General features: G+C 42.2%; 1 non-coding gene across 1 annotated transcript; it reads right to left on the minus strand.

Annotated features, from left to right (window-relative positions):
• Nucleotides 1-10,549: 10,549 nt before the first annotated feature.
• Nucleotides 10,550-10,653, minus strand: LOC115231010. Its single transcript, XR_003883480.1, has one exon. It is a non-coding gene; the product is annotated as a U6 spliceosomal RNA (small nuclear RNA).
• Between the last annotated feature and the right edge of the window lie 361 nt (nucleotides 10,654-11,014).

The raw sequence follows: 11,014 nt of genomic DNA on the forward strand, positions 1-11,014 counted from the left end.
AGCAGATATGTTATCCGGGGGCCAACCACTGCTACGGGTTTGACCACAAATCTTGTCAGAGAACGGCCGATACTTTGAAGTTTTGCTCTTTTCGGCATGCCGAGTAGCGAAGCCTTGACTTGGCAGTCGAACACACCGGATTGCCGTTGGACATGTGACATCCCAGATGAGGAGCCTACCACTGCAGGACGGGGAAACTGTCATGCCATCTGGCATTTTACCGTTCCCTTTGTCCAACTCCATTGCTTCAAATGGGAAAGGAAGCCTGCGGCGTCTAGGCCATGCTTTATGATCTTGTTGAGAGCAGCGAGGAGTGGCAGCCAGCATTATAATGGCAAGACAATGGATGGAGGCCGAAAGAATTCACAAATCCACAGTGGATCCGCATCTGCATCTACGAGGCCAAACAGACTCGACGAAACACTGATTAATGTTTCAAACTTCCAAACTCACTTCTACTTTAGTTAATCTAGAATGGATTGTCTCCCCTTTGATAGCTGACCACCAGGTGTGCACCACGTCTTTGTTGAACTTCCTCTCATAAACACACAGAAATTTAATCACAAACAGTCGTAGTTAAAGCTCGAGTCAGATTTGATTGAGCAAACCTTTAATCAACTACGATCAATCTATGACCATAAACACTGTTTTTACGGCATGGTGTACCTGAGACTACATCATCCAATATGTACCACCATTTTAAAGTCGGTAAGGAGTGACATTTGGCTGTTATTTCTAGAATGCAGGTCGGGAGACCGGGGAGTGGTACCTTCACTGGCTCAAATACAATTAAATCTGTAAAGTAGAAAATATGTTAACGTCGTTGACATAAATTAGGAACAGATATGAATTAAACCACTGAATAAATTATTCCTTATAAGGAAGAAAATAAAAAATAAAATTATGAGATCGGAAACAATATTCTTGTAGCTGTTATTGTCCATAAACATGCCTTCTGGTTTAATTTTAATTTGCTTTAGCCATTAGACTGCGGCCATGCTGGGACACCGCCTTGAGGGGTTTAGTCGAATAGATCGATACCAGGACTATATTTTTAAAAGTCTGGTATTTATGCTATCGGTCTCTTTTTCCCAAACCGCTAAGTTACGAGGACAAAAACACACTAACACCGGGTGTCAAGCGGTGGGGTGACGACAAACACACACACACACACACACATACATACGCACACACACACACACCACACTCACACACACACACTCACACACACACACTCACACACACATACCCAAACACACACACTCACACACACTCACACACACACTCACACACATACCCAAACACACACACACACACACACACTCCCTCACACACACACACTCACACACTCACATACACACACACGCACGCACACACACACACACACACACACACACACACACACTTATATCTTTACCAAATAAATCAATCAATGATTTTTCACCTTTCTTTTGAACAAATTTCCTATTCGTAAAATCAAACAAGATGGCCGATGGAACGATAGATATTTTCGCTCGAGGCTTTTTGTTTCATAGCTTTGTCCAGTAGTGTAAAGATTTTGCGCAAGATGTAGCCTTGAATCTATGGCATCGTTAGTGATTGTTAATACTTGTGGATCACCTCCAAAACCTGGACACCTTTTAGACCAAGAGTTCCCAACTGGGGTCCAGATAACCTTTGCGGGTCCACGTAGGATTTTGCTGCTAAAATTTATGCGTAATAAATTGGTTATATTACTACAATGTGAAGGCGAATGGCTCAGTTGGTTAGAGCGTCGGGCTCACAATCATGAGGTAGTGAGTTCGATTCTCGGGCTGTGTGTTGTGTTCTTAAGCAAGACATTTTATTTCACATTGCTCCGGTTCACTCATTGTAGAAATGAGTTGCGATGTCACTGGTGCGAAGCTGTATCAGCCTTTGCCTTTCCCTTGGATAACACCAGTGGCGTGGAGAGGAGTGGCTGGTATGCATGGGTGATTGTTGGCCTTCCATAAACAACAACCTCGGACTTGTGCCTCAGAGGGGAATTTCTAGGTGCAATCTCATGGTCATTTATGACCGAAGGGGTTAGGGGTACTTTTTTCTTTATTTCTATAATACACAAAATATTTTAACAATTTTTATACAAAACCTAATTATAACGGACTCTGAACAAATTTGAAGAGAATTCAATCAATGCGTTTGAAATGTGAGTTTACAGGGAAATGCTAAGAGTCCCTTACAAGAACCACCGGACAAATGAATGGGTGTTGCAACAAGTGAAAGGTAACTCCTTAACAAAATCTCGTCTATTTCGGCCATATTCGATGAAGCAGAGGTCTGGGAAACATTATCATGGAAGGAAGAGTAGAGGGTAGTAGATCAAGATGCAGGCAAAGAATACAATGGGTGGAGAATATCAAGAGCTGGTTGGACAAAAAGGGCAAAGCAGCCGGAGAACTTGCGCTTAGCTGGAAAGACTTTCGCTGTAGTGTCATCAATGCGGTCCAGGAGTTCGATATATGAAGAGGGCGGCGGTGGCGGCAGCGACGACGACTAACATATAATTATAGAAATACGATAGGATTTTTAAAACCATCGAATGGCTGTGAGGGTTCACCTGAGTAAAATAGGAATCAAAAGAGTCGATAGAGAAAAAAATGGTTGAGAACCACTCGTTTAGACCTTCATTGCTTCGAAGTAATCTAACTATTTCTTCCCTGCTCTAGGCACAAGGCCCGAAATTAGTTCAGTCCACAGGGATTGGATTAATCACCGAAAAATCATTAGAAAACGTGTCGCGTATTCATGAATTTAATCGACATAAACAGAACATGATATACTTACCTGTGTCACGTGGTATATTTATGTATTAAATATCACAATTATAAAACACGCGAAAACAAATAAGTTCAGAGGAGTTTTTATATTGATGAATAACACCATCTTTCCGGCTTAAACTATTTTAGCCAAGTGGTAGTGGGAAATATCGATCTTTTGTTAAAATTTGCAGAGCCTGTACCTGGATGTTATGATTTTCTGAAAGTCTAAGCTTACACTTACTGGAACCGTTAACGTAGCGTGTTGCGTAATGGACAAACCTATTTTATAATTGTTAATAATATCATCTGTGATAACTGCATTAAGTACAGATTTATATCTTAAAATCGCTCTTGTCTATTGACTATTTGTCATTTTAAAGTTGTATCACTGATTAAATTTGAGCTACGAGTTGTTAATGTTATCTAATGAATATCAAACTCTCAGGTAAGTCTCACGGTTACATGCGAGGATCCTGGAGAAGAAGGCGACTGGCAGGTAACCATGAAGGAAGGTGTTACCTGTAAGCAAGCAAAGAGCTGTCTATAAAACTATTCGAGGCAAATCCTCTTGCTTTGAAACCTATTTAATTTACCTTAATAAATGTCTTTAAAGTTTTTTTTTCTGAAGGTCTTACATAACATCATCCTTTTTTGATTTAAAATATAAAGGGACGCGAAGTGTTGAGGTGGATTCTTGTGTGTCGAGATGTATACAAATGTAGTAGTGGAGGCGCAATGGCCCAGTGGTTAGGGCAGCGGACTCGCGGTCGTAGGATCGCGGTTTCGATTCCCAGACCGGGCGTTGTGAGTGTTTATTGAGCGAAAACACCTAAAGCTCCACGAGGCTCCGGCAGGGGATGGTGGTGATCCCTGCTGTACTCTTTCACCACAACTTTCTCTCACTCTTTCTTCTTGTTTCTGTTGTACCTGTATTTCAAAGGGCCGGCCTTGTCACTCTCTGTGTCATGCTGAATATCCCCGAGAACTACGTTAAGGGTACACGTGTCTGTGGAGTGCTCAGCTACTTACACGTTAATTTCACGAGCAGGCTGTTCCGTTGGTCGGATCAACCGGAACCCTCATCGTCGTAACTGACGGAGTGCTTCCATCCATACAAATGTAGTGAGAATCTTTATTTTAAAATATTTTCAGTTAATCTTTGTACAACTTTTCGTGTCGTTGTTATCAAATAGTTCCTTTCGGATCCGATACATTGTATGAAACTGGAATATGGTCATATAAGGAAAACGAAAATAATAAGCAACAGACCATTCCGTATTTTATAAACACCTATACTTCATTAAGACTAGCTACCTTCAATACTTCAAAGTGTTTAATCTTTATATATAAAAGAAAGGTAGTGTGTCTGTCTACTCCAATTTAGATTCCTAACTACTCCTACATTTTGCGGTGCAGTTTAACCAAAACCGGGTATCTTATAGTCGTGATTCATATCGAGCCCTTCTGGGTATTAGCGCGCGTCTACGATGAGTCTACGATTTTAAAAATAATTTACCATCATTTTTTTCCATTTTAATGCATATTTTTTAAATATAAGGGAAGTAACTCTCTAAAAATGTCTACGATGAGTCAACGATTTAAAAAAAATTTTTTTTTCCATTTTTAATGCATTTTTTGCTATTCTTTGGCTATAACTCTCTAAAAATGCTTTATAGTTATTTCCCTTACAAACCCGTGCAACGCCGGGCGATACTGCTAGTACATAATAATTTTCGTCCGTCGTTGTCCGCGATGACCGAGGACATCTCATGGGAAAAGAAGATGGGTCACGGTGCGCTCGGAGGATTCTGGCGCGGGTCGGACACTGGTGGTCAGCTGAGAACGAAGGCAAGGAATTGGCCCCGGATTTGCGCAGCTCCCGTTTTCTTTCTGCTCTGGTGATCCTATTCTATGGTTTCTCCTATAAGTATATAAGAATGTATCGTATCCTATTTACGAAAATTAAAGAGACGAAATGCTTAAAGTTTTTTTTATTTGGGGGAAGGGGTCTACAACCAATCAAACCGCGATCACTAATCGGATATAGGGATAGGATTATCCTGTTTCTATATCGTTGGCGAATATTTTCCCTTCTATACAGTCTCACAGCTTACTTTTAAGCTTATGAATAATCAACGAGAATAATCAGAGTAACGATTCAAGTTTCTACTACTACTACTACAACTACTACTACTACTACTACTGCTACTGCTGCTGCTGCTACTACTACTACTACTACTACTACTACTACTACTACTACTACTACTACTGCTACTGCTGCTGCTGCTACTACTACTACTACTACTACTACTACTACTACTACTACTACTACTTGTACTGCTGCTGCTGCTGTTACCATTAATATTGCTACTCCTAAAGGCAGTGGGCTGGCAGCATCGTGAGCATGCCGAACAAAATGTTTGGCAGCATTTCATCCGGTTTTGCGTTTCGAGTTCGAATGTCGCCGAGGTCAGCATTACTTTTCATCCTTCCAAGATCGATAAAATAAAGTACCCGCTGATCACTGGGGGGGGGGGTCGATATAATCGATTAACACGCTCCCCCCCCACACACACACACCGCGCCGAAATTTCAGACCTTGTACCTGCAGTGGAGAGGATTAAAGGCAGGGAACCGTCAGGATCGTTCGCGTGCCGGACGAAATGTTACTAAGCATTCCGTCCGTCTTCACTTTCTAAGTTCAAATTCCGCTGAGGTTGACCTTGCCGTTCATCCCTTTGGGGTCGATAAAATTAAGTACCAGTTGAGTACTGGGGTCGATGTAATCGAGTTTACCTCTTCCTCGAAATTGCTGGCCTTGTGCCAAAATTTGAAACCATAAAGACTTTTTTCCAACGGACAAAAACCCTTTGTAACTTTCGTCCTGTGTTTTGTCCTTTTATGTTTTAATTGATTTTTTTGTCAGCCCTTGTGGCCAATAAACGAATTAATTATTATTATTATATTATTATTATTATTATTATTATTATTATCAATGGTACGTGTGTGTGTGTGTATGCATATATGTAAGTGTAAGTATATATAGTATATATGTGTGTGTGTGTGTGTGTGTGTTTGTGCGTGTGTGTGTAAGTATATGTGTATGTGTATGTAGGTATATATATATATGTGTGTGTGTGTGTGGTGTGTGTATAAATATATGTGTATGTATGTGTGTATGTAGGTATATATATGTGTGTGTGTGTATGTGTGCATGTATATGTGTATGAGCGTGTGCGTAATGATGGAAACAATGTCCTGTCTGCCATTCCTAAGAATTTCATAATTGTAAACTTTACACATGTTGCTTCTAATATTTATTGAGAGAGAGAGAGAGAGAGACAGACAGACAGACAGACAGATAGACTGACTGACAGACAGACTGACAGATAGACAGACAGACAGGCTGACAGACAGACTGACAGATAGACTGACTGACAGACAGACAGACTGACAGATAGACAGACAGACAGACTGACAGACAGACTGACAGATAGACAGACAGACTGACAGACAGACATGTGTGGATTGTGTTGAGGGAGTGGGAGAAAGAGAGAGATGTTTACATTACTGAAGGAGAGAGAGGAGGGATATCCGTATTACTGAGAGAGAGAGAGGATATGGAGAGACAGAGATAAAGAGAAATAAGTGCACATTGCTGAGAAAGAGAGAGAGGGAGACGGAAAGAGGATGAGGGAGAGAGAGAGAGAGAGAGAGAGAGAGAGAGAATGCTTACATTTTCAAAAGATGGGAAATAGAAGGGGGGGGACAGATAGAGAAAACGGAGAGTCGTGTCACCATAAGAAACTGGGTGAGAGAGAAATGCTGTAATACTGGAAGACAGAAAAGAGAGAAAGAGAGACAGAAAGATAACAATGAAACTGGAAAAAAAAGTGAACAGATGTAATTATTAAAACTTAATTGAAATTTGATAAAAACAATTTGTTTTAATTAAAAAAAAAAAAACCGTTGCTGCACTGATTATCTCCCTTAGACGCTCGTCTTGTCATACGAACCAAGTTTTTACCTGGCGGGGATGAAACGACATTGTTTTAATTAGATAATTCTTCACGTTCTTTCAGTGAAATGTCTGGTCATTCTTTTTCGCATGGCGACTGACCATATAAGGGTTTAGTGAGTAGTTAAGAGCTTTTGTTGTGATTGCTAACAGAAAATAATTAAAGTCTGAAAAAATTTGACGGTAGGAGCAGACCAAAAAAAATTACAAAAATTCGCAAAATTCTTATTAAACAATATAATTAAATTCTGTTAATTTTTATAATTTTTATTTTTTGTTCTTTTACTAAGATTTTATTCCCCATTGACCGTCTAAAGCAGTGGTTCTCAACAAGTGTCCGTATGATTGATCTTAAGGGATCAAAATTTCTCTACAAGAAATCGGTTATATTTCTACAGGCGAGCTGGCTGAAGCGTTAGCACTCCGGGCGAAATGCGTAGCCGTATTTCGTCTGCCGTTATGTTCTGAGTTCAAATTCCGCCGAGGTCGACTTTGCCTTTCATCCTTTCGGGGTCGATAAATTAAGTACCAGTTACGCCCTGGGTCGATGTAATCGACATAATCCGTTTGTCTGTCCTTGTTTGTCCCCTCTGTGTTTAGCCCCTTGTGGGCAGTAGTGAAATATATATTTCTACAACACAAATTATTTTAACAATTCTTTTTGTACAATTCCTAATAATATATACTTAAAAATATAATAGGGTTTTTAAAACATCAAATGGTAATGAGGGCCCGCCTGAGTAAAACAGGGGTCAAATGGACCGATAGGTGAAAAAATAGTTGAGAAATACTGCGTCTAAAGAAAGGTTCAATTCTCACATCTCTCGAGGTCGACTTTACCTTTCATCCTTTTGGAGTCGATAAATTAAGTACCAGTTACGCACTGGGGTCGATGCAATCAACTTCATCGCTTGTATGTATTTTAAACATGATATAAGCACAGGCACGGTTGTGTGGTTAAAAGGTTCGTTTTGTAAACATGTGGTTTCAGGTTCGGTCCCACTGCGCAGCACCTTGGGCAAGTGTCTTTATTATAACCCCTGGGATGATTTCCTTATGAGTAAATTTTGGTAGCAGGACACGTATAGATGCCCGTCGTATATTGTGTGTGTGCGTGTGTGTGTGTGTGTGTGTGTGTGTGTGTGTGTGTGTGTGTGTGTGTGAGTGTGTGTGTGTGTGTGTAAACCAACACCTATTGCCAAGGGGACAAAGACAAAGATAAGCTCGAAGGCGCTGGTTACTGTAACGAGCCTGCGAAACTTTAAGTTGCTTGGGGCACAATCAAACTTTTAAAAATAATAATGATCTTTTCTACTAAAGACACAAGGCCTGAAATTTGTGGGGAGCGATCCCTAGTACTTAACTGGTACTTAATTTATCGACCACGAAAGGATGAAAGGCAAAGTGGACATCGGCGGAGTTTGAACTCAGAACGACAAGGCGGACGAAATGCCTATTTCTTTACTACCCACAAGGGGCTAAACACAGAGGGGACAAACAAGGACAGACAAAGGGATTAAGTCGATTATATCGACCCCAGTGCGTAACTGGTACTTAATTTATCGACCCTGAAAGGATGAAAGGCAAAGTCGACCTCGGCGGAATTTGAACTCAGAATGTAGCGGCAGAAGAAATACTGCTAAGCATTTCGCCCGGCGTGCTAACGTTTCTGCCAGCACGCCGCCTTACTACTACCACTACTACTACTACCACCACCACTACTACTACTACTACTATACTACTACTACTACTACTAATAATAATAATAATAATAATAATGACGATGACAACGGCAACGACATAGATGGGGGTGGGGGCATCACAAGGACAGACGACAATTTGTTTTGGGGTTTGCATAAAGGATGGGGAGAAAGAAATGAGAAGACAGGAAAATGCAATAAAATCGTAAGTAGTCTATAAAAACAAAAACGTGATAACATGAATGATGCAGTCCGCCAGATACAGGAGCCACTCCAGCTAGAGCCAGTTAAGGAAGCCCACAGATCCAGGATTACCTTGACCACTAAAGGTACCAGCCCCCTCTAATCTACGGACACATATTTAGAGTTAGTTCTGACCATTTTTTGCCACAGCCACTCATCATCATCATCATCATCATCATCGTTTAGCATCCGCTTTCCATGCTAGCATGGGCTGGACGGTTCAACTGGGGTCTGTGAAGCTGGTAGGCTTCGTCAGGCCCAGTCTGATCTGGCAATGTTTCTACAGCTGGATGCCCTTCCTAACGCCAACCACTCCGTGAGTGTAGTGGGTGCTTTTTATGTGCCACCGACACAGGTGCCAGACGAGGCTGGCGAATCTTTTTATAAATTCAGTGGGAGACAGCACTTTCCTGTCCTCTCTCAATTTCCTTTCCAAGTGGAACTTTCAAAAGTCGATGAGAGTTTGACCGTAGAGGCAGGTGTCTTTCCTCGATCCTTTCAGCCTTGTCCACCACATACCTTCTTTCGCCATAGCCACTGGACAGAGAAACACCACCTGCCAGGGGCGGACTGAGCCGTCGGTCAATAGGGCAATGCCCAAGAGCCCAGAGCTCTGAGGGGCCCGCACTCTACACGTTAACTCAACTGATATCAATTCTAAGAGGCCCGGTAAACAGTTATGCCCGAGGGCCCTTACTACTCCCTGACCGCCCTCGCCGCCTGCCCTACCTTGTGGATGGTAGGGAGATCCTCACGATGGTTTCGGTCGATAGTCGGATTCCTCCTCCACCAGAGTTGTTCGACATCATTCCACAAGTGGATGACACCCGGACACTGCACGAATGCATAGAGAACGGATTTTCGCCCCTTGTGGGTAATAAAGAAACTGGATTGCATACAGAACGGTTTCGTTGCTCTGTGCGCATCTCGGACAGTCCCGTCTTGGACAGCACTTCCGTACCTGCACGGTTTTAGTCTTGAACTGGCAGCGCTCCTCGGCAGCACTGCCTGACTACGGATTCCTGGAAATTATCCATGGTCGTACGGAAAGTCCTCCAAAACGGACCAGCAAGTTCATCCTCATCAATGCCCAGAGTTTCTCCGAGAACGTCGTCGCTGTTATCCACCTCTAGATATCTGAAGTGACGCCATCTTGGAGTTGGAGTCTTCCAGGAGGCCTGCCGGAAGTTCCCTCATGCGCATGCGTAGAAAACTAACTCCAGCGAAATTCCCTCGTATCGCTATCTTGAACGCCGGCAGCTGAACAGGACAGACGTGACTCCATCAGCTCTCTCAAGCTGCTACTCGTGGCGCATCTCCGCTATGCTTGAACGGACAGGATTTAGCTCACTCCATTTGACCACTGCGATAAGCTCCTAGGCTGCCGATTCGCCCAGAAAGAAAAAAATGTATATATTACGAATCAAGAAATACTTATTTATACTGTTGAATTTAATCGGAAGTCTGGACTCTTTCCTTCGATTAATACTTAATGTAAAGGATGCGCGCTGCACCCATCCAGTGCGGGGACCTTTCATCCTGTTACATATCTGTTTCTTTATTGCCCACAAGGGGCTAAACATAGAGGGGACAAACAAGGACAGACAAACGGATTAAGTCGATTACATCGACCCCAGTGTGTAACTGGTACTTAATTTATCGACCCCGAAAGAATGAAAGGCAAAGTCGACCTCGGCGGAATTTGAACTCAGAACGTTAAGACAGGCGCAATACCGCTAAGCATTTCGCCCGGTGTGCTAACGTTTCTGCCAGCTCGCCGCCTTATAAAAAATATGGAACGCTTCACGAATTTGCGTGTCATCCTTGCTCAGGAGCCATGCTAATCTTCTCTGTATCGTTCCAATTTTAGAATATGTACCGCCATAGCTAATATCCGTATATTGCTACCGTAGAACTCCCACCGATCGTTTTGCCCGACTGGTCGAGAACAATGAGCGCTTATGTGTGCGTACGGATGTATGTATATAGTGGGTTGCCGGACAGTTTCCTTCCAAATCCGCTCGCAACACTTTGATCATCCCGCAACTATAATAGCAGACATTTTTCCGTAAGTAGTGGGAGTGAACCCGGGACCAAGAGGTTGCTAAGCGAACTTCTTAACCAGACAGCCACGAGTACACCTATGCTCTCATTTTATATATAACAACTGGTAAATAATTGCAATCGTTGGTTACAGGTTTTCAGTGAGCCAATTACTGAGTCACTGTTTTCCCAATGTCGAGAGTCACTAG

This window comes from Octopus sinensis, unplaced genomic scaffold (assembly GCF_006345805.1).
Source record: "Octopus sinensis unplaced genomic scaffold, ASM634580v1 Contig17136, whole genome shotgun sequence".
NCBI lineage: Eukaryota > Metazoa > Mollusca > Cephalopoda > Octopoda > Octopodidae > Octopus > Octopus sinensis.